The following is a 24,078-nucleotide window of genomic DNA, read 5'->3' on the forward strand; positions in this document are numbered from 1 at the left end:
AATTCAGTGTCAAGAAAACAGGTGTTTGGGTAGCTTTGCTTCTTTTCACCAGAAAATCACACAACATTATCCAGTGGGTCCTGCTTCTTGTTTGGGCTGCTAAATCGATTGCTCAGTTTCTGTACTTCATTCATTCCAGAGTCCAACCTGATTCTCTCTGCCCTCTTTTAAAATAGGTTCTCACATGTATATGAATTTGTATTTGTGCGTACTCTTATTTTTTTGCATTTTAACTGCCCTATCAAGAAATATTTTCATATTTATCTTAATCCTTTTAGAATTAGGCATGTTGTAATTTATAAGTAATTTAAATCTCTTAAATATCATCTGGAAGATGAGTTCTTGCCATGCTGACCCTCAGATAAATATGCACAACATTTCAGCAAATCTGCCAAGTCATCAGGTATGGATCCCGTTTATAGTCCAAATTGATACTTGTTCCCACAAAGAAAGAAGTGATTAAAAAGTACTAAGCTCTTTATAGCCAATCTCAGGATACAAAAAAAAACACAGATTCATGAGCTCATTCTTCAATACTGAGTTTTGAAATATTTTGGCTAAACTAGACAGCTCTATACAACGTAACTATGAGGATTGAAATGGTGCAAATAAAATGATTTATAAAGCAATTTATTCCAAATGAACCTGCAGTGCCTGCCTAGGTCTTTGCTCTTTTGAGCGTTTGATCTTCATACCTGAAATGACTTAGGCTGCACGTTAATAAGGTTTGGCCTAAAACTATGCCCTAAAACCCTAGCCAGGGGTAAATGCAAATACTACTAAGCACAGGTTTCAGCACCCCCTTGCTATGTTTCTGGAGATGAGAGGCATTATGAATCTTAACCAACTATTAGTTCGATATTTTTTTCAAAATATATGTTGAGCCCTAATATCTAAAATAGGAAAAAGCAAAAACACCTGATATGAAACACAGATAAGAGACCCTGAACCCTAATGCCAACAGGTCCCAGGTTTGGCCATCTCTGTTCTGATGGCTCACTGTTCTTGATGTATCTGGTACTTCTGGGAAGAATGCTGATTGATCAGAGAACTCAACCCAGCACCCAGGAATTCATATGTTCATATAGACATTAATATGTAAGACAGAAATCTGAAAAATATTTAAAGTTATTTGACATCTCTGAATCTAAATTTAAAAAGTGACTGGCTTATAGGATTAAATGAAGTACCGTGTATATTGAAGCACAGAAGATGTTTAATTATTTTTAGGAGAAAATAAAAATAAAACAATATTCGGCAAAATTTGTCATTAAATTATAGAGAGGTTACAGTTAACATCGTAATTCACCATTATTTTTCACTTTAAGGTTAAAAATCACTAAATATGAGCTGAAATTATTTTCTGGTTTTATTGAGACATAATTATATAATATATAAATTATATAAATATATAAAATATAATACATAAATATTGTATATATTTAAGGAATACAATGTGATGATTTGATATCCTATATATTGTGAGATGATTATCACAATCAAGTTAATTAACATATCCATCACTGTGATGAGAAAAGAGCTATTCTGAGTCGCTGCCTAGGTATTTTACAGTATGACAACCCTGCTCACACCCAAAGTCTGGACATTTAGATAAGGATCTGAGTTTAGGATTACTGCCCCAAATTCCTGCTTTGATTTTCCTGGAGCATCTTTTAAAATAATCACTTAGAGTTGAGCCCACAAAAAGATAGTGACGTCTGCCCCAACCATCTTGTAAGTAAATGTGAATTAAACATTGGAAACACATGCCAATTGTCCCTGGAGAATTTTCACATGGAATCCACAACACGCAATGTGAATCATCAAGAATGTAACCACTGGGTGTCCACCTCATCCAGGCAGATAAAGGGTTATTATGTCCATTTTCCCCAGAGCTTCAGTTTTTGTACATCACTTCTAACCCCACCCCATCCCCGGTATACGTGGGCAATTATATGGTCTATAGCATAACTCCGATATATTCTTGTCCCTTTATGCTGTAGAGACGACTCATCCTCCTTCTTTATTGGGCATCCCCTAGTCTGAGGTGGAGGGTAACCACTGAACTGCAAAGTTTGAAGAACAGTGAGTGACAATGAATTCTAATCGCACAAACAAAGATGAGGACCCAAGCAGAATTCAAGATAGTACAAAGGAAATATATAGCAGCAGAAGGCACTCAATTATATTTCAACTTGTTGGAAAGATGGGCATCACCTTTCTGGTGGTCCTGCCACTTGGTACTAATAAAACAGAGCAGTAAGCGTTCCCCATCAGCCCATACTGCAGCCTGCTTTATGTCAACCCTTGCTGCCTTTTGTGTTCATTAAACTTCAGGAAACAAATACAAACACATAAAATGCTTTCGGATAGCCTCCCACTTTGCCATTTGGAACCTAGATGTTTCAGTCACCTCTCTCTGCATCAGCTGACATGCAGTGCAATGAACAAGACCAGATGCAATAACAAATTGAGAAAAAGAACCCAATAAAACTCTTGGCATTTGCTTTGGGCTGCCTGTTCTTTGGCAATAGCAGATGACAGCCTCTGTGCCTAGATTTTTTTTTAAAACTCCTTAAGAGCTCTAACAGAAGCTTTGGTGGACAAGGAAAACACCAGGAATTGATCAAGGCTTGCATCCATTCTGCTTTGTTTCATGTAAAATGCACACTGGAAAACATGCAAAGATCCTTTTTGCTTTAATCCTAATACGCTATCGAGTGATTGAAATTACCCACCTTCTGGTTGGGACCATAAAATCAACAACCCAGAGAGGAGAGGTTTTATTTGACAACTGCACTACTAAAAGATCTATGAAAAATATTAAGAACAAGTACTTTTTTATACTCATAAAAAGGCAGTGAAGAAAACTGCAAAATCACTTTTTATTTCTTGCCAAGGGCAAGAAAACATAAGCATAAAGAGCAAACCAACCATAAACAGCATGGATACCACTCTACATTCTTCATGTTTATGCAGCATGTAATGAAAAAGGCTTTCCAGAAATACAAACTGTAAATACAACTCAGAGAAAAATGGAAATGAGAAAAAGAGCTAAGGTATTGTTTTGTATACGGATCTCACTTTTCTTCCTTGCCTCTATCTTATCTGCCTTCCCATCAAAGGAGAAAAACCACAGAAGTGACAGTAAATCTTTTTGAAGAGTTCTAGTTAATCTAAAGAGTTGATATTTCTTAATGACAGTGTTAAAACAAAGATAAGCCAGGCAGCATGATGTAGGTTAAACATTCCCAAAGCAAAAGAGATTCAGCGAGAGGAGGGAGGTCAGGGATTTCAGGGCTGAAAATGTCCTGGTTAGGGGCCTATGCAACTGGTCTATCAAAAAAAGGCAAGGTCAAGGAGAAATTCAGTTTTCCACAGGTAATTTATAAAACATGAAAGTGAGCATTCTGCTTACTTGGATGTGTAAGTACTATCAGCCTTTATAAATTTAAAGTATGGCTTAATGAGCTAAGCAGCATATTAAATCAAGAATAACATAATTCTTCAATGATAAATTTCAATATGCCTCTGAGGGAGGGGAAAAAATGCCTTTAAAAGATCTACATAAAATATTTTCTTAGCCGAAGCTGCCACTGAGTTGGATAACCAAAATGTGTTCTCGGATATGGGGGTATATGTATTTGTATAGCTGATTCACTTTATTATAAAGCAGAAACTAACACACCATTGTAAAGCAATTATACTACAATAAAGATGTTTAAAAAAATGTGTTCTTGCAATTGACATGCTACGCTTCACATTATAGTGACTATTTAAACAAATTTTTACCTTGATTTTGAGAAAACAAATGTGGTTTATTTCTATATTGATAAAATGCAGTTTTACTTCTAAATAAATGGTCTCTTATCCTGCTTTCTCCAACTCTTGTTTAAATGTTAAATAAATGTAAAAAATAGTTTCAAAGATGGTTAGCTCTGCCATCTTCCCACTCCTTAACTCTTTTATCAACCTCCAGGGTGGAAGGGTGGGAAAGTGGGAAAACATTCACATGAAAATGAATGGACTCACTAGTCAGTGTCTAATATTGGACACTGGTGACACCCTTCTCTGGGCTTCCCTTTCTTCTATTGCAGCAATAGCTCTATTTTCCTGTTGTGCTTTAAAATGCCAGGTTTTTTTTTAACAGGACTATCAAAATCCAAATGCATTCACTGGAAAAAAATATATACAGCTTTATATAGCTAAATCTTATTAACCACTTATGCGGTAGTCACTGACCTAAACTATGTACTCACTTATTTCTCACTTAATCCTTACAACAAACCTAAGAGGTATGTGCCCTTTTCCATTTTATAGATGATAAAATTGAGGCAAAGAAAGATTAAGACATTTATACTATATGGAAATAAAATGGGAAAAAAAAGAACCCTGTGCTATGTGCTGTGAAGGATCGAAAAATGTTATAATCTATTAGACAAAATATATTATGACATTTATATACAAATATAGACACAAAGACCTATAGTATAAAAGAATGAAATAATAGTTATAGAGATATAAACCAAAAAATTCCAGTCTAATTTAGGCAACTGCTTAGTCAACCAGGTGCATGCACACACACGTACACTAACACACTCAGGTCCTTTATATAATGAGGTGGGTATACATAAATAATTGTGAATGAAGAGGAAAAAGGAATGGGAGGACATTAAAGCAAGGAGGCAGACTGGCATATTGTCAAATGACAAAAATAATGCAAATGAGTAACAGATTTGATGTTCTTTATTCAAGGGAAAATAATCCATAGATTGGGGGAGTACAGTGCCTCCCAAACAGTGTAGCACTGTTTGGGAGGGATCTGAGCCAAGAGCCAGTTTCACAGAGCGTTAGAAAAGGCAACATGGAAACAGGGCATGACTAGCTAGGAGGTTGGGATTTCCTTACAAGGCTAGTTGGTCCTGTCTTCTAGGGTGAGTTGAACTAGCTAAAACTGAATTGGAAGTTTGTGATTGTTGTATGTTAGGTTTCCCTAGACAGGTGTTTCCTGTAAGCACAGGCTGATGTGGCTTTAGATTTGTGATGTGGACAGGGCCACTTAGGTGGCCTCCATGTTGAGGGTCCTGATATACGAATTACTGTTTACAGACCATATGGTCCAGTGCAATTGCTAGAGCTGGGCTAAGATTTATCTCTAACAACACAGTGACCAAAAGGGGGTAAGAGTTAAACAACAGCACTACTGACATTTTTGACATGACAATTTTGTGTCTTTCAAGTCTATTCTGTGCACTTGCAGGACATTTAGCCACTGTCCTCTAAGTCATAGAGTAGTTGATTGTAGCAGCCCCCAGTCTTTATGACAATCATAATGCCTCCACACATTTCTAAATTCTCCCACTTGAGGACCACTGAGTTAGAGAATTCACATCGTTCACCACCTTCTATTTAGAAAACAGTAATCAATTACTTTAGATCAGATTCTCAGCGCTGACTTTTTTTTATAATAATGTTACTTCAATGTGTATAAACAAAGCTAAGTACAAACTTGTTTTAATAACTCATAGTACTATAAAACAAAGTAAAATTTATAATTAAATGACAGCAAAATCATAATATCTATGGAAACAAAAGCACTCTGTAAAACACATATAATGATACTGACTGTCATGGCTTGCGTCTTTGAGCTTTGTAATACCTATGTTACCAAGGATGGTATGATGTCACAATTCTTCCTATCATTTTTCTATTGTCAAGCCATTTTCAACTCACTTTGTACAACATGTCACTGCATAATTTGGCCTTCATTGGTGCAAATACATCACTTAGATATGAAACCCACACCTAACGTTTCGTCGCTAGTTCAAGGCTAAGTAGTAGTACTTGGAGCCAACACAATTACAAAACTAAACACAGGCCCTGAAATCATGTGGGAATATTCAATTAAAAGATAGTTCATCAGGGGCTTCTCTGGTGGCGCAGTGGTTGAGAGTCCGCCTGCCGATGCAGGGGACACGGGTTCGTGCCCCGGTCTGGGAAGATCCCACATGCCGCGGAGCGGCTGGGCCCGTGAGCCATGGCCGCTGAGCCTGCGCGTCCAGAGCCTGTGCTCCGCAGCGGGAGAGGCCACAACAGTGAGAGGCCCGCATATCGCAAAAAAAAAAAAAAAAAATAGTTCATCAGGAAATTCAGAGGTCTCCAAATTACAAAATTTTCACTGATTCACTCTCTTCATTAATGGAATTTTTCTAAGTGATTTTTAACTCTCATTTGTCCCATGTACATGCAGCCTAAGATAAACTATGTAGTTCTTTGTGGAGATATAGACCAGTATTCCAATTTAAAGAATAAAAGATACTAATGAATACTAAAAACATCAATGAGATTTGTTTGTTTGTTTTTGCTGTACGCGGGCTTCTCACTGTTGTGGCCTCTCCCATTGCGGAGCACAGGCTCCGGACGCGCAGGCTCAGCGGCCATGGCTCAAGGGCCCAGCCGCTCCACGGCATGTGCGATCTTCCCAGACCGGGCCACGAACCCGTGTCCCCTGCATCAGCAGGCGGACTCTCAACCACTGTGCCACCAGGGAAGCCCCATCAGTGAGCTCTTATCACCATCACCAATCACATGATGTGGTAAGCATCTTTTTTCTCTTTGCAGATAAAGTTCTGCAGATAGCACTGAACACAAAAATTGGGTTTACATCAAGTGTCATCTCCTCTTTGCATACAGCATGATCTTATTCCTGCGTTATTCTTATTTAAAGGATTCCATTTAGCAGGAACATTCTTGACTCTAGAAGAGTTTAGGAACTAAACAGACTCAGCATATTTTATACAGGACCCTCTGAGACTAAACTCTATGCTTTATTCCTGTAGATTAGTGAGCACTTTCCAAAGTGTATTCCTCAGAATCCTAGCTTTGTTGAATATCAATTGGTATTTGCAATATTATAAGAAATATATCTTTTGATCATATATTTCTTATACATAGTTGGTCTTCGTCTACAGTTCCTGGCTCACAGCTCCCAAAACCCTTGGAATTTCCTGAGCGATAAGAGCAATGGGAGCACCTCTTGTTATAATATCTGGTCTCTTGTTCTCAGCTCCTGCAAATGCATCAGAGCCATGAATGTGAAAAGGGTGTCTTGTTATTTACAACAGCTCCTTCCCCCCACTACTGGGCTTATGTTAATGAGGTGACTTTTGGAAAGCACCTGAGGATGGGGGCCGGGTGCCAGGGGAACCAACCATGAATGGAGGGTGGAAATTTAAGTCCACCCCCTGATTTCCGGGGGTGTGTGTGCTGGAGGTTGAATCAACTACCAATGGTCAATGATTTAATCAATCACGCCTAGGTGATGACGCCTTCATAAAAACCCAAACAGACCTGGTTCAGAGAGCTTATATGATGGTGCACATATGGAGGTGCTGGGAGAAGGTTGCATCTAGAGATGGCATGCAAGCCCCATGCCCCTTCCTCATGCCTTGTCCTACACATCTCTTCTGTCTGGCTGCTCCTGAGTTATACCTTTTTATACTCAACTGGTGATCAAGTAAGTAAAATCTTTCTGAGTTCCGTGAGCCACTGTAGCAAAATAATTGAAACCGAAGAGGGAACCTCTGATTTATAGCCAGTTGGTCAGAAACACAGGTGATAACCTATGCTTTCCACTGGCATCTGAAAAGGAGGTCAGCCTTGTAGGACTGAGCCCTTAACTTGTGGGATATGATGCTATTTTTGGGTAGTGTCAGAATTAAGTTAAATTGTAGGACACCCTGCTGGTGTCAAAGAATTGCTTGTTGGATGTGTGGGGACATCCCCAACAGTGGAATTGGTGACCAGAACCCCTTTTCAGTGTTCTCCTGAAAAAAATGTCATCAATTGAAGCTGTGTAAGAAAGTAGTTAAGTCCTTTATTACAGGACTTTTTAGAGTTTTTAACATGCTAAAGTATATTGTACATCTCAAGGGGAAGCTATAGTATTCTCAAATTTATTTTACCGTAAAAACTTTAATATTTCTGTCATTGTATTTATCATAATAAATTTCAAATATCATGATTCTAAAACAATGTTACTGTAGCTAGCAAAAGCTCAAATAGTGTAATAAAGGAAGAAATAATTTGGGAGAGGTATTTGGCTCCAGCACTTACTAGCTTATGATCTGGGACAAGAGCTTAACTTCTTCAAGCCTCATTTTCTATTTCTGAAAACATGGATCATAATCAAAATTATGTAATAGGGTTGTTAAGCAGATTAAACATGGTATGTAAAAGAGCTAGCAATCAACATTGGGTACTACTATTTCTCATAGGCAATTTGATTGCCTTCTTCTCTCTTTACTGCAGTACTAATTCACCTACTTATCTGTGTAATTGCTGAAAGTTAACCAAAAACAGTTTTGAAAGATGCCAATGAAAATATTCATTTATTCACTCATTCATTCAACAAATAATTATTGAAAGCCTATATGCATTAGTCACTGTGTTAAATTGTGAAGATAGGGAGATGGGTGTGACACAAAGTCCCTGTCCTTGAGACGCCCGTGGCTTCTTATGGGAGAGAGCCATGGAAACAGATCAGTGTCAGAGCACAGAATTCCACTCTCTGCAATGTGCAGGCCTCATACAGAAGAAGGTATGATAGACTATGTGGGAGGAAAGAGAGGCAGCTATGGCTTCCTGCAAAAGGTGATAGCTGACCTTGAATTTGAAAGAAGACTCACAGGTTAGAGGTAAGAAAAATGGAGGCAAGAAAGGCACTCCAGGCTCGGCGAACACCATAGAGGCTTGAAACAGCATTGTGTGTCCTAGAAATTTTAGTTAGTTATTTCTATAGCAAAAAGTACAAGGACGACAATGATAAATGGGACAGCAGAAAGCACCATCCCTGTACAATAAATACATGCAACCTCTTTCAAATGCTGCCTTGCTTTGCATTTCATTTTACAATTTCATTCTTGGTTGGTGAGTTAATTCATACAAGCAACTCTAAATTATAATAAGGAAAGCTAACTTATTGAACTCTTACTATGTGCCAGGCAGCATCCTAAGATCTTTACATTTGGAAACATTTAATTCTCGCAACTCTCTGAGGTATACACTGGTAACACCACTTTAAAAATAAGAAAATCAAGCCAGGAAGCTGTTAAATGGCTTGTCCAAGTTCATGAAGCCAGTCAATGACAAAATCGAGATGGGCTCCAGAACCTATGTTCTTATTACCAAGTCATTCTCTCTCTCTCTCCCTGGCATTATTACTTGCTCTGCCCATCCTCCATAGCAGAATGTGACATGCTAACTTTTCAACGTTGTCTCTCAATATTTTGCCTGTTTCCTTCACAGCAATTATTCCAACTTGTAATTGCTTTTTTATTCTCTTGTTTTGATTTTTTGTCTCCCCCACTATATACAAGGTCTTTGCCTCTAATTCACTACTGAACTCCAAGTCCTAGCATGGCACTTAACATATAGTAAGCATTCAGTAAGTATGGTAAGTGAATTTCCATTTTAAAAAGACAGTGGTGGGGGGCAGAAAAGCTGTGCTTCTACTACAGAATTTTCTAATTGAAGAGTGCTGCTAAAGGCATAATTTGAATGCATTTAAGCAGAAAGTGTCTGTTCTATCATAACATATCTGCTCCATAGATTTGCGGGAAAACCTTTTTTTAAAAAATAAAATACTGGTTGTTCATAAGATCTCAATACTCTCCAAACTCTAATCCTGCCCCAAATCAAAACCAGCATCACAGGAGATTGCACGACTCAGTCTTTCTCTCCCTTGTTAGTGAACAGGAAAGTCTCCGTTCACTTGGCTATGCAGTTTTCTGTTCCACGATATATATTCCTTTTAAACCACAGAGGTCAAATCTAGCAGCTCTTGTGTCAAATCCTGCAGATGTTTTATTTGGCCAACATAGTAGTTTTTAAAGAACTGAATTTCAAGATCTTTAAGTTGAGCAAGTCTAACATGCTCAGTCTAACAGAGGTTAGGCCATTCCCTGCTGCCTCACACCTGACTCTACTAAACAGTTAACCGAAATGCTGGCAGCGAAGCAAGATAAACTGGTTCTGGGTCTCTCACCTTGTGGATGGAAATGCAAGTCATACACCTGTTTGAGAAACCAGGCATCATCTTTTAAATAAAAAGATACCTACTCTTTGACCCAGCAATCCTCCGTTATTTAGTGAATTGGTCATTTAAAAACATTGGCTTCCAGCCAACTGATTTTTGACTGATTGGCCTCCATCTAGCATTCAGTGAATGTTAAGTATTATTTGTTTTCATTTGAACTTTTAATTACTGGCTGTGGGGAATACCATGGTGCACTGCCTAGATACCTCTTCAGGACCAAGGAACTTATTTCCCCAGCTTCCAGGAGTGTTGGCTGCGGATGGCTCACAGCTGCAATCCTCTCTGATCATTGCCCTTGGTCTAAAAGAGTTGCCTCACTCAAGGCTGTATCTCTTCCCCAAGGGCAGTCAGCATCAAATGATGGAGCAGTACAAAGGCCCTGGCCCCTAGCCTCAATTTTGGACCACTGTGAAGGGCCATCTCAGCATCAGACCTGCTTGTCGGATCAGATGAGGAATCTGTTACAACTGCATCACGACTCACCTTTTCCCTCTGCTAAATCCCGCCCCCACCCTTCCTCCCTCACAGGTGCTGTTTCCTACTGTATATCCTCCCCAGTCAACCTCTCGAATGCAAATTTCCCTCCTGGAGTCTGTTTCTCAGGAGCCCCATCTAACACACTCATGATGATGAGTAACATTTTAAAATAAAAGCCTATCTTTTTAGGTGTTTTGCAAATTGCAAAAGAATACATACTTGTATCTAGTGAAAAAACATAACAAAGATGTTAATCACCCTGTTGCACAGAAATAAAGGTTCCAGCACCTAAATAAATACACAAAGCCATTTACTGCAGCTTTTCTCATGGGATTGCAAAGCTGAGAATGACCTTCCACTCTCTAAATGAGGGAAATAACTAAATGATTTAGCATACACTAATACCATGGACTACTATGCATAATTTTTAAAAGTTGACTCAGTGGAATTTTGTGAAGTTTTGCTAAGTAAGAAAAACAAAGACAGAAAGAAACATATTAATATATGATCCCATGTTTAAAGCATAGAATGATAAAAAACAAAATGTGTATATGCCTATGAGTGTTGTGTGTATACAAGTATATGTGTGTATATCCATATGAACATGGAGAAAAGTAGAGCAGTTACCATGGGTTTGGGGGTGGGACCATACAGATGGAGTATGTTGTTTCATATGTTATAATAAGCACACTTATTTGCAATTTGAGAAACATGTGATCAAGAAAAATTGTAGTTGAAGTTTAAATTTCCACATCATTAAATGCAAATTTAAGCACAAATAGTATACAGTCATTGAGTCCTGGGAGCAGGCTCATTTGCTGGAAGGCAATTCATTGAAATCCAGCCTAACAGAAGACAAATTTGCCAAATTATTAAGTTCTAACTTCTCCTGGTCCTGCCTCTTGCTGTTGTATTTGGCAGTAGCAGGCTAAATGCAGTGGCCTTTCCCTCTCGACTCTGTCGCCATATCTCCCCTGCCCCTGACTTCACTTATGCCTCTCCTTTCTTCCCAAAAGACAGTCTTTTTTGTGAACTTGGGCCTTCCTCCTTCTGGCAATGTAAAGCCTGTAGTGAACCAATGTAGGTCAGGTTTCAGTTACCTGTCTTCTACTTTGCAGGGAACTGCTCATTTAGTAAATTGAATATCAAGGAATTTATTCCATATGATGTTACCCAGCTACTTTACGTAGTTACTGGCCCCCTGGCCCTGTACTCAGCTTTTTACTTCTGTGATCTCATTCAATCCTCATAAGCAGCCTTAAGAGTTAGCTACCACTACTGGTCCCATTTTACAAATAGGGAAACTTGAACTTAGAGTGTTTAACTAACTTGCCCACAGACACGGAGTAAATAAGCAGCAGAGCTAAGATTCAAATTCAGATCCAGCTGACATAAAGACCATAATTATTCCATAGAAAAATAAAACAGTTGCCCTCTTGAACTTAGCAAATATAAGAAAAAATAATATCACTGTTGGCATGCTCGTATATGTTAGAAAAAATGGCTTCAAATCTTCTGGAGTATAAGTTTCTAACATGTTTTTTAAAATCTTTAAAATGTGTGGGCTTCCCTGGTGGCACACTGGTTGAGAGTCCACCTGCCAATGCAGGGGACACGGGTTCGTGCCTCGGTCCGGGAAGATCCCACATGCCGCGGAGCAGCTGGGCCCGTGAGCCATGGCCGCTGAGCCTGCGCGTCCGGAGCCTGTGCTCCGCAACGGGACAGACCACAACAGTGAGAGGCCCGCGTACACCAAAAAAAAAAAAAAAAAAAAAAAATCAAAACTCTTTAAAATGTGCATTATGAATAAACAGGCAGTTCTCTCCTAGATAGAACTGTGCCCTCACAATAACATTCAAAGTTAAGTAAAAAGCTTTTTCATCAAATATTGCTTCAAATAGAAAAAAAGAAATATAAATAACCTAAATGTTCAACAGTAGTAAAAATCCAAGATACTTGTGATAGTAGCACAAAAACAGAAATGGTAATTTTTAAAAAAAAATGAAATGTAATTTTTATAGAGGTATAGTTGATTTATAACATTATATTAGTTTCAGTGTACAACACAGTGATTCAATATTTTTATAGGTTATACTTCGCTTAAAGATATTACAAAATAATGACTGTATTTCCCTGTGCTATACAATATATCCTTGTTGCTTATTTTATACATAGCAGCTTGTCTCTCTTAATCCCATACAACTACCTTGCCCCTCTCCCCCCTCCCTATTCCCACTGATAACCACTAAATTGTTCTCTATATCTGTGAGTCTGTTTGTTTTGTTACATACATTCGTTTGATTTTTTAGATTCCACATATACATTGTAATAGAGGATTTGTCTCGCTCTCTCCTATTTACTTCACATAATATGATGATCTCTATGTTCATTCACGTTGCTGTAATTGGCATTATTTCTTTTTTTTAACAATGTTATTGGAGTATAATTGCTTTACATTGTTGTGTTAGTTGCTGCTGTATAACAAAGTGAATCAGCTATACGTACACATATATCCCCATATACCCTCCCTTTTGCATCTCCTTCTCACTCTCCCTATCCCACCCCTCTAGGTGGTCACAAAGCACCTAGCTGATCTCCCTGTGCTATGCAGCTGCTTCTCTCTAGCTATTTTACATTTGGTAGTGTATATATGTCAAAACCACTCTCTCACTTCTTCCCAGCTTACCATTCCCACTCCACATGTACTCAAGTCCATTCTCTACATCTGCGTATTTTTCCTGTCCTGCCCCTAGATTCTTCAGAACCATTTTTTTTTTTTTACATTCCATATATAAGTGTTAGCGTACGGTATTTGTTTTTCTCTTTCTGACTTACTTCACACTGTATAATAGACTCTAGGTCCATCCACCTCACTACAAATACCTTAATTTCGTTTCTTTTTATGGCTGAGCAATATTCCATTCTATATATGTGCCACATCTTCTTTATCCATTCATCTGTCGATGGACACTTAACTGGCTTCCATGTCCTGGCTATTGTAAACAGAGCTGCAATGAACACTGGGGTACATGACTTTTTTTGAACTACGGTGTTCTCAGGGTATATGCCCAGTAATGGGATTGCTGGGTCGTATGGTAGTTCTATTTGTAGCTTTTTAAGGAACCTCCATCCTGTTCTCCATAGTGGCTGTATCAATTTACATACCCACCAACAGTGTAAGAGGGCTCCCTTTTCTCCACACCCTCTCCAGCATTTGTTGTTTGTACATATTTTAATGATGGCCATTCTGATGGGTGTGAGGTGATACCTCATTGTAGTTTTGATTTGTATTTCTCTAATGATTAGTGATGTTCAGCATCCTTTCATGTGTCTGTTGGTAATCTGTATATCATCTTTGGAGAAATGTCTATTTAGCTCTTCTGCCCATTTTTGGATTGGGTTGTTTGTTCCTTTGATATTGAGCTCCATGGAATCCACTTCTAGTCAAGGGAATGTGTGCAGCTCCTATATTGTCCAGGCCTGCTCTCCAGTTTCATCAGTGATCCAAGTTACAATGAGACAACACAGTTACAAAGGCTTCAATAAAGAACAAATTTAGAGTTTTGAGACAAGTCTTAAGGGTTGCGAAGGATTTTGACAGGCACAGATAATGACAAAGGGAGAAGGAGATCAATGGGTAAGAATGAATAGCATTAAGAAATGGAGTGTCGCCAGATATTGAAGAATGAGGGAGGGTTCTGGGAATTGCAAGTGATCTAATTTGGCCGCAGCAGCAGGAGATGAGCTTTTGTAGTTAGGGAGTTAACATCATTCGTGAGAGCTTAAACATGAATCCTGTCAGGAGTATAGAAGGTGGATTAAGGGTAAGGAGAGCCTAGAAGCATGGAGAGTGAGTGTAATAAGAGAAAAGAAATGCAAGCCTGTGCTGGTACAGGGGCTATGGGAATGGGGATGAGGGGCAGATGTTAAAGGCATGATGAAGGATCTGTGATGACTGGATCCAAGATGCCTTTGAAAGAGAATGTTGAAGACAGAGCTGATTTATTTTGGTGAATTTTTTCATGGCCATAATTTTTTTGTTGGCTTGTTTTGGTTAGTTCTCTTATTGATGTATTTTTCCATTGTCATGGAGATTGTTCTATACTTTTGGAGATTATATAGTGAGTTTATACATGTCTATTGTATACATCTAGCTTAATCATAAAATCTTTAAGATATATAAATGTGAAATGTCATTTATATGGACATAAGACTTTCCAGTTAAAAGTAATTCTTCTCTTCTCCAACTTTTCTTTTCACCTGACAGAAGGAGTGATAGAGGATTTTATAAAGGTGCTATTACAAGGACATAAAAATTGGTGGGATGCTTTGTTCTTATCTTGGTAAATACTAAAATGACTCTGCTTTACATTTCCCAAAGATATGTATGTTATAGTTAATTAGCCTGATCTCATACTCGTTCAGAAGTCTTTAAAGCAGTCATCTAATATGAGATATAAACGGTCCGGGCTCACAGCCATCTATCAACTCCTCAAGACCCAAGTAATGGATGTTATCAGAGAACACTTAGACAATGCCATCACTACAGAGTCTCTCTAAAACAAGCACTAAGAGAAATCCCTCAACTTGTACTCATCATCTATTCCTCTGTGTCCATATTTCTCATTTAGAGTAGATGCTCGCACCATCTACCAAATACACAAGTCAGAATCAATGAAGAAATTCCATTCCCTTCACAATCAATGAGTCACCAATTTGTCAAACTTTCTTAATATCTCTGGAATATATCCATACTTTTCCATACCCAGTGTTCTTCCTTACTTCTGAATATCATTTTCTGTACAACCTTCACATCCATACTCATCTCGTCCTCCTCTTGTCCCTTCTCTGTATTATATTGATTTCATTTAAAATGCATGTTATTTAAAATAAAATGCTGATTATATAGGAAATAGCTGATTGTTTTTAAGAAATTAGAAAATACAGCAACCTTTCTCAAAGCATTCAGTGAAAGAATTAAGCCCAATAGGAAATGATTGGAATAACTTTTCTCAATTTTCCAAGGACAGTACATAGTAACTACCATTCTGGAAGAATAAAAGAAATGTTTTAGAACAGGGCTAGGAAATTGCAGCCTGCAGGCCAAACCTGGCCTGCTGACTGTTTTTGTAAATAAAGTTTTATTAGAACAAGCTATGCCCATTAATTTTATGAGTCTTTATGCCATTGTCTGTGGCTGCTTTCACAATGGCAGAGTTGAGTAATCGTTGTGACAGAGACCATATGACCTGCAAGATCTACAATAATTACTATCTGGCCCTTTACTGAAAAAGGTGGCTCACTCCCACTTCAGAAAATTGAGGTTGAATACTGTTTAGTGAGCTGACTGAGAGGAGCTGTCACTCAGGAAAGCTTAAAGAGAATATAAAAATCTCACATAATCATACAACCCAAATATAACCACTACTATCATTTTAATACACTTGCAGAAAAGCATTTTTATATGCTCACCTATATAATGCTAACATAGCATTAATAGCATTGAGATCACAGTATTAACGCAATTTTATCAAATTAACAGTATTGTATTTACCATATAACTTTGGGATCATAGTACTTATCAAATTTTATGTAACTATGTTATTAGATATTCTTCAATTATAATTGCTGGATCCTGTTCCATCATAGAATTTAGCAATTCTGTTAATGTTGGGTACTAAAGTGATTTCTATGTTTTTATAAACACATTGTGTTTTAAAAATTTATATAGGAGACTTTTATCAAATATTTTAAAACTTTGTCAAATGCAGTGTGGTATCCTAAATTGGATCCTGGAAAAAGGATATTAGTGGAAAAACTGATGACATATGAATGCAGTCTGTAATTTAGTTAATAGTGTTATACAAATGTTAATCTTTTAGTTTTGAAAAATATGATTATACAAGAAGTTAACTTTAGGGGAACCTTGGTGAAGAGGATACAGGAACTCTGTGCTATCTATGAATCTTATCTGTAAACCTACAATTATCCTAAAATACAAAACTTAAAATTAAAAATCTTACTTGGTCAAAGCTGTCAACTTTGGGGGGAAATTTTAAGGAAGTATAGCTTACAGGAAAGTGCCCGAGTCATAAATGTGTAGCTTGATTAATTTTCAAAAATTTAACACATGCATGTAACCACCACCCAGATCAAGAACAACATTAACAGTATCACAAAAGCCCCCCAGTGCTCCCTCCTGGTCACTACCCTCGGCTAATGCTAACACTATCCTGATTTCTAACAGAAAATATCGATTTTGCCAGCTTTTGCAGTTTATAAAATGGAATCACGTAGCATATTTTTGTGCCTGGAATCTTTTGATCAACACTGTGAGACTTGTCCATATCATTGTGTTATAGTTTGTTCGTTCTTATTGCTATATAGTATTCCATTGTATAAATATAGTGCAATTTAGTCATATGTTGAACTATTAAAATGCATTTGAGTAAGTTGCAGTTTGGGGCTATTAAAAATACTGCTATGAATATCCATGTACAAATATCTTTTGGTTAACATATGTACATGTTTTGTAGGGTATCCATGTAGAACTAGTACTTCTGGGTCAGAGAGTATGCATTTGTTTGGCATCAGTGGCTATCTCTAATGAATAACGAAAAATAGCTTTCTAAAGTACTTGTACCATGTAATCATAATGGCATCAGAATTTTCTATGACAGTACTGTGATATAGAAGACAACTGAAAATGCCCTAATACTTCCAAGGTTAAGTACTTCTAACCTGGAATTGTCTACTTAGCCAAACACTCACACAAATGTGAAGGTAGATTTAATCCATTTTCAAATGTACACATCTCAAATAATTTCATTTCACAGACCCTTTGTCAGGAAATTTCTAGAAAGTGTGCTCCTCTGAAAGTAGAGATTAAACCAAGAATGAAGAATATATTAAAAAAAATAAAGAATATATCAGAGTTAACATGAGAGAGAATGGGTGATGTTGAATGAGAATCCTATAATGAGAGCTGTGCATCAGGCCTCAGAAAAAGTAACTCAGAGTGGAGCAGGTAGATGTCATTCTCTTAACAATGTTGTTGGAGTATAATTGCTTTACATTGTTGTGTTAGTTGCTGCTGTATAACAAAGTGAATCAGCTATACGTACACATATATCCCCATATACCCTCCCTTTTGCATCTCCTTCTCACTCTCCCTATCCCACCTCTCTAGGTGGTCACAAAGCACTTAGCTGATCTCCCTGTGCTATGCAGCTGCTTCTCTCTAGCTAACTGTTTTACATTTGGTAGTGTATATATGTCAATACCACTCTCTCACTTCTTCCCAGCTTACCATTCCCACTCCACATGTACTGAAGTCCATTCTCTACATCTGTGTATTTATTCCTGTCCTGCCCCTAGATTCTTCAGAACCAATTTTTTTTTACATTCCATATATAAGTGTTAGTTTATGGTATTTGTTTTTCTCTTTCTGACTTACTTCACTCTGTATAATAGACTCTAGGTCCATCCACCTCACTACAAATACCTTAATTTCGTTTCTTTTTATGGCTGAGCAATATTCCATTCTATATATGTGCCACATCTTCTTTATCCATTCATCTGTCGATGGACACTTAAGTGGCTTCCATGTCCTGGCTATTGTAAACAGAGCTGGAATGAACATTGGGGGTACATGTCTGTTTTTGAACTGTGGTGTTCTCAGGGTATATGCCCAGTAGTGGGATTGCTGGGTCGTATGGTAGTTCTATTTTTAGTTTTTTAAGGAACCTCCATCCTGTTCTCCATAGTGGCTGTATCAATTTACATACCCACCAACAGTGTAAGAGGGCTCCCTTTTCTCCACACCCTCTCCAGCATTTGTTGTTTGTAGATATTTTAATGATGGCCATTCTGATGGGTGTGAGGTGATAACCTCATTGTAGTTTTGATTTGTATTTCTCTAATGATTAGTGATGTTCAGCATCCTTTCATGTGTCTGTTGGTAATCTGTATATCATCTTTGGAGAAATGTCTATTTAGCTCTTCTGCCCATTTTTGGATTGGGTTGTTTGTTCCTTTGATATTGAGCTCCATGGGCTGCTTGTATATTTTGGAGATTGTCAGTTGCTTCGTTTGCAAATATTTTCTCCCATTCTGAGGGTTGTTTTTCATCTTGTTTATGGTTTCCTTTGCTGTGCAAAAGCTGTTAAGTTTCATTAGGTCCCATTTTTTTTTTTAAATTTCCCTTTCTCTAGGAGGTGGGTCAAAAAGGATCTTGCTGTGATTTATGTCATAGAGTGCTCTGCCTATGTTTTCCTCTAAGAGTTTTAGAGTGGCTAGCCTTACATTTAGGTCTTTAATCCATTTTGAGTTCATATTTCTGTATGGTGGTAGGGAGTGTTCTAATTTCATTCTTTTATATGTAGCTGTCCAGTTTTCCCAGCACGACTTATTGAAGAGGCTGGCTTTTCTCGGTTGTATATTCTTCCCTCCTTTATCAAAGATAAGGTGACCATATGTGCATAGGTTTATCTCTGGGCTTTCTATCCTGTTCCATTGATCTATATTTCTGTTTTTGTGCCAGGACCATACTATCCTGATTACTGTAGCTTTGTAGTATAGTCTGAAGTCACGGAGCCTGATTCCTCCAGCTCCATTTTTCTTTCTCAAAATTGTGTTGGCTGTTTGGTGTCTTTTGTGTTTCCATACACACTGTGAAATTTTTTGTTCTAGTTCTGTGAAAAATGCTATTGGTAGTTTGATAGGGATTGCATTGAATCTGTAGATTGCTTTAGGTAGTATAGTCATTTTCACAATATTGATTCTTCCAATCTAGAACATGGTATCTCTCTCCGTCTGCTTGTATCATATTTAATTTCTTTCATCAGTGTCTTATAGGTTTCTGCATACAGGTATTTTGTCTCCTTAGTTAGGTTTATCCCTAGGTATTTTATTCTTTTTTTGCAGTGGTAAATGGGAGTGTTTCCTTAATTTCTCTTTCAGATTTTTCATCATTAGTGTATAGGAATGCAAGAGATCTCTGTGCATTAATTTTATATCCTGCTACTTTACCAAATTCATTGAGTAGCTCTGGTAGTTTTCTGCTAGCATCTTTAGGATTCTCTAAGTATAGTATCATGTCATCTGCAAACAGTGACAGTTTTACTTCTTTTCTAATTTAGATTCCTCTTATTTCTTTTTCGTCTCTGACTGCTGTGGCTAAAACTTCCAAAACTATGTTGAATAAGAGTGGTGAGAGTGATCGACCTTGTCTTGTTCCTGATCTTAGTGGAAATGGTTTCAGTTTTTCAGCAGTGAGAACGATGTTGGCTGTGGATTTGTCACATATGGCCTTTATTAGGTTGAGGTAGGTTCCCTCTATCCCCACTTTCTGGAGAGTTTTTATCATAAATGGGTGTTGAATTTTGTCAGAAGCTTTTTCGGCATCTGTTGACATTACCATGTGGTTTTTATCCTTCCGTTTGCTAGTATGTGTTTCACATTGACCAATTCGCGCATATTGAAGAATCTTTGCATTCCTGGGATAAACCCCAGTTGATCATGGTGTATGATCCTTTTAATGTGCTGCTGGATTCTGTTTGCTAGCATTTTGTTGAGGAGTTTTGTGTCTGTGTTCAAAAGTTATATTGGCCTGTTGTTTTCTTTTTTTGTGACATCTTTGTCTGGTTTTGGTATCAGGACGATGGTGGCCTTGTAGAATGAGTTTGGGAGTGTTTCTCTCTCTGCCATATTTTGGAAGAATTTAAGACTGATAGGTGTTAGCTCTTCTCTAAGTGTTTGATAGAATTCACCTGTGAAGCCATCGCATCCTGGGCTTTCGTTTGTTGGAAGTTTTAATCACAGTTTCAATTTCAGTACTTGTGATTGGTCTGTTTATATTTTCTGTCTTCCTGGTTCAGTCTCAGAAGGTTGTGCTTTTCTACGTATTTGTCCATTTCTTCCAGGTTGTCCATTTTTTTGGCATGTAGTTGCTTGTAGTGGTCTCTCATGATCCTTTGTATTTCTGCAGTACCAGGTGTTCTCTGTTTTCATTTCTAATTCTGTTGATTTGAGTCTTCTCCCTTTTTTTCTTCATGAGTCTGGCTAATGGTCTATCAATTTTGTTTATCTTCTCAAAGAACCAGTTTTAGTTTTGTTGACCTTTGCTACCATTTGCTTCATTGCTTTTTCATGTATTTCTGATCTGCTCTTTACGATATCTTTCCTTCTGCTTACTTTGGGGGGGTTGTTCTTGTTTCTCTAATTGGTTTAGGTATAAGGCTAGGTTGTTTATGTGAGATGTTTCTTGTTTCTTGTAATAGGATTTTATTACTATAAACTTCCCTCTTAGAACTGCTTTTGCTGTATCCCACAGGTTTTGGGTCATCGTGTTTTCATTGTCATTTGTTTCTAGGTAGTTTTTGATTTCCTCTTTGATTTCTTCAGTGATCTCTTCGTTACTTAGTAGTGTATTGTTTAGCGCCCACGTGTTTGTATTTTTTACAGTTTTTTTCCCCTGTAATTGATATCTAGTCTCATAGTGTTGTGGTCAGAAAAGATACTTGACAAAATTTCAATTTTCTTAAATTTACCAAGGCTACATTTGGGACCCAAGATATGATCTATCATGGAGAATGTTCCATGAGCACTTGAGAAGAAAGTGTATTCTGCTGTTTTTGGCTGGAATGTCCTATAAATATAATGTTCTTAATTAACGTGTCATTTAATGCTTGTGTTTCGTTATTTATTTTCATTTTGGTTGATCTGTCCATTGGTGAAAGTGGGGTGTTAAAGTCCCCTACTATGATTGTGTTACTGTCAATTTCCCCTTTTATGGCTGTTAACATTTGCCTTATGTATTGAGGTGCTCCTATGTTGGGTGTAAAAATATTTACATTTGTTGTATCTCCTTGGATTGATCACTTGATCATTATGTAGTGTCTTTGTCTCTTGCCATATGCTTTATTTTAAAACCTATTTTGTCTGATATGAGAATTGCTACTCCAGCTTTCTTTCGATTTCCATTTGCATGGAATATCTTTTTCCATCCCGTCGCTTTCAGTGTGTATGTGTCCCTAGGTCTGAAGTGGGTCTCTTGTAGACAGCATATATACGGGTCTTGTTTTTGTATCCATTCAGCCAGTATGTCTTTTGGTTGGAGCATTTAATCCATTACATTAAGGTAATTATCAATATTTCTGTTCCTATTACCATTTTAATTGTTTGGGTTTGTTATTGTAGGTCTTTTCCTTCTGTGTTTCCTGCCTAGCGAAGTTCCTTTAGCATTTGCTGTAAAGCTGGTTTGGTGGTGCTGAATTCCCTTAGCTTTTGCTTGTCTGTAAAGGTTTTAAATTCTCCATCAAATCTGAATGAGATCCTTGCTGGGTAGTGTAATCGTGGTTGTAAGTTTTTCCCTTTCATCACTTTAAATATGTCCTGCCATTCCCTTCTGGCTTGTAGGGTTTCTGCTGAAAGATCAGCTGTTAACCTTATGGGGATTCCCTTGTATGTTATTTGTTGCTTTTCCCTGGCTGCTTTTTTTTTTCCCCCCTGGCTGCTTTTAATATTTTTCTTTGGATTTAATTTTTGATAGTTTGATTAATATGTGTCTTGGCATGTTTCTCCTTGGATTTATCCTGTATGGGACTCTCTGTGCTTCCTGGACTTGATTGACTATTTCCTTTCCGACATTAGAGAAGTTTTCAACTATAATGTCTTCAAATATTTTCTCAGACCCTTTCTCTTTTTCCTCTTCTTCTTGGACCCCCTATAATTCGAATGTTGGTGCATTTAATGTTGTCCGAGAGGTCTCCGAGACTGTCCTCAATTATTTTCATTTTTTTTCTTTATCCTGCTCTGCAGTAGGTGTTTCCACTATTTTATCTTCCAGGTCACTTATCCGTTCTTCTGCGTCAGTTATTCTGCTATTGATTCCTTCTAGAGAATTTTTAATTTCATCTATTGTGTTGTTCCTCAGTGTTTGTTTGCTCTTTAGTTCTTCTGGGTCCTTATTAAACGTTTCTTATATTTTCTCCATCCTATTTCCAAGATTTTGGCTCATCTTTACTGTTATTACTCTGAATTCTTTTTCAGGTAGACTGCCTATTTCCTCTTCATTTGTTTGGTCTGGTGGGTTTTTACCTTGCTCCTTCATGTGCTGTGTGTTTCTCTGTCTTTTCATTTTGCTAAACTTACTGTGTTTGCGGGTCTGCTTTTCACAGACTGCAGGTTCGTAGCTCCCTTTGTTTTTGGTGTCTGCCCCCAGTGGCTAAGGTTGGTTCAGTGGGTCGTGTAGGCTTCCTGGTGGAGGGGACTAGTAGTGCCTGTGTTCTGCTGGATGAGGCTTGAATCTTGTCTTGCTGGTGGGCAGGACCGCATCTGCTGTTGTGTTTTGGGGGTGTCTGTGACCTTATTATGATTTTAGGCAGCCTCTCTGCTAATGGGTGGGGTTGTGTTCCTGTCTTGCTAGCTGTTTGGCCTAGGGTGTCCAGCACCGTAGCTTGCTGGTCGGTGAGTGGAGCTGTGTCTTAGTGTTGAGATGGAGATTTCTGGGAGAGCTTTCGCCGTCTGATAGTACGTGGAGTGGAGCCGGGAGGTCTCTGGTGGACCAGTGTCCTGAACTCGGCTCTCCCACCTCAGAGGCACAGGCGTGACACCTGGCAGAAGCCCCTAGACCCTGCCAGCCACACGGCTGAAGGACAGGAACACCATGCCCCGACTGGGGCGGGGGGTGGGGTGGGGGGCGGGAGGCGGTGCGTCTGGGAGGGGCGGGGGATAGACAGCCAGGCGGAAATCTCAGTGGAAATCTAAAGGCTCACGAGATTGGCAAGGGTCTGGAGGCGTGGACTCGGAGCGCGCCTCAGCGCCCGGGTAGAGGAGGCAGCCGCGGCACGAGGTTCTTGAAGTCCCGCGGCGCTCCCTCCCTGGAGGCGAGTAACGGTCCTGAAGTCCCGAGGCGGCCGAGCCTGGCCGGGTGCCATCCCTGGGCGTGTTCTCCGAGGAGTGCCCGTGGCTCCTGCAAAAGGGAGTGGGGAGCTCGGCGAGCGGCCCGCGTCTGCGGCTTCCACTCCACGCCCCAGCCTCCGCGCAGCGAGCAGCCTGGCCTCCCGGCCTAGCCCAGGTAACTTTTCTGCTTCCTGAGTCCTTTTTAGCATGATCCAGTCATCTTTGATATTTAACTTCTGATATGACAGGATGTTCCAGAATCATATTGTAATTTTCTGCTCCAATCCTAGAGTCAGCTATATCTCCAAAAATAGCTGGCAAAGATTATTTTTAATGGCTGCATCTTCTGGATGTACCAGTTCTTATTTAGCCAGTCCACTATTTGGAGGGAAAGAGTTCAGAAAGTTCCTGTAACTCTTCTGTAGTATAAATTAAATACTGAGGTGTTTTATAGAAATAGTATATATAAGTGAGTGATGATGCCCTTATAATTGTTTTCTCTATTATTTAATATTTTTTAAAAGCCTAGTCAATTGACCCAGCTAGGGCGTGACGCATAAACTGGTGTGCGTCATTCACCTGTTAGAGATGTCTGCTTCTAG

General features: G+C 38.5%; 1 pseudogene; it reads right to left on the bottom strand.

Moving 5' to 3' along the window:
- LOC101323199 (tRNA pseudouridine(38/39) synthase pseudogene) overlaps positions 1-23,685 on the bottom strand; it is a 37,035-nt pseudogene extending 13,350 nt beyond the window's left edge.
- Positions 23,686-24,078: the final 393 nt, after the last annotated feature.

The sequence above is a fragment of the Tursiops truncatus genome, chromosome X (genome assembly GCF_011762595.2).
Source record: "Tursiops truncatus isolate mTurTru1 chromosome X, mTurTru1.mat.Y, whole genome shotgun sequence".
NCBI classification, from domain to species: Eukaryota; Metazoa; Chordata; class Mammalia; order Artiodactyla; family Delphinidae; genus Tursiops; species Tursiops truncatus.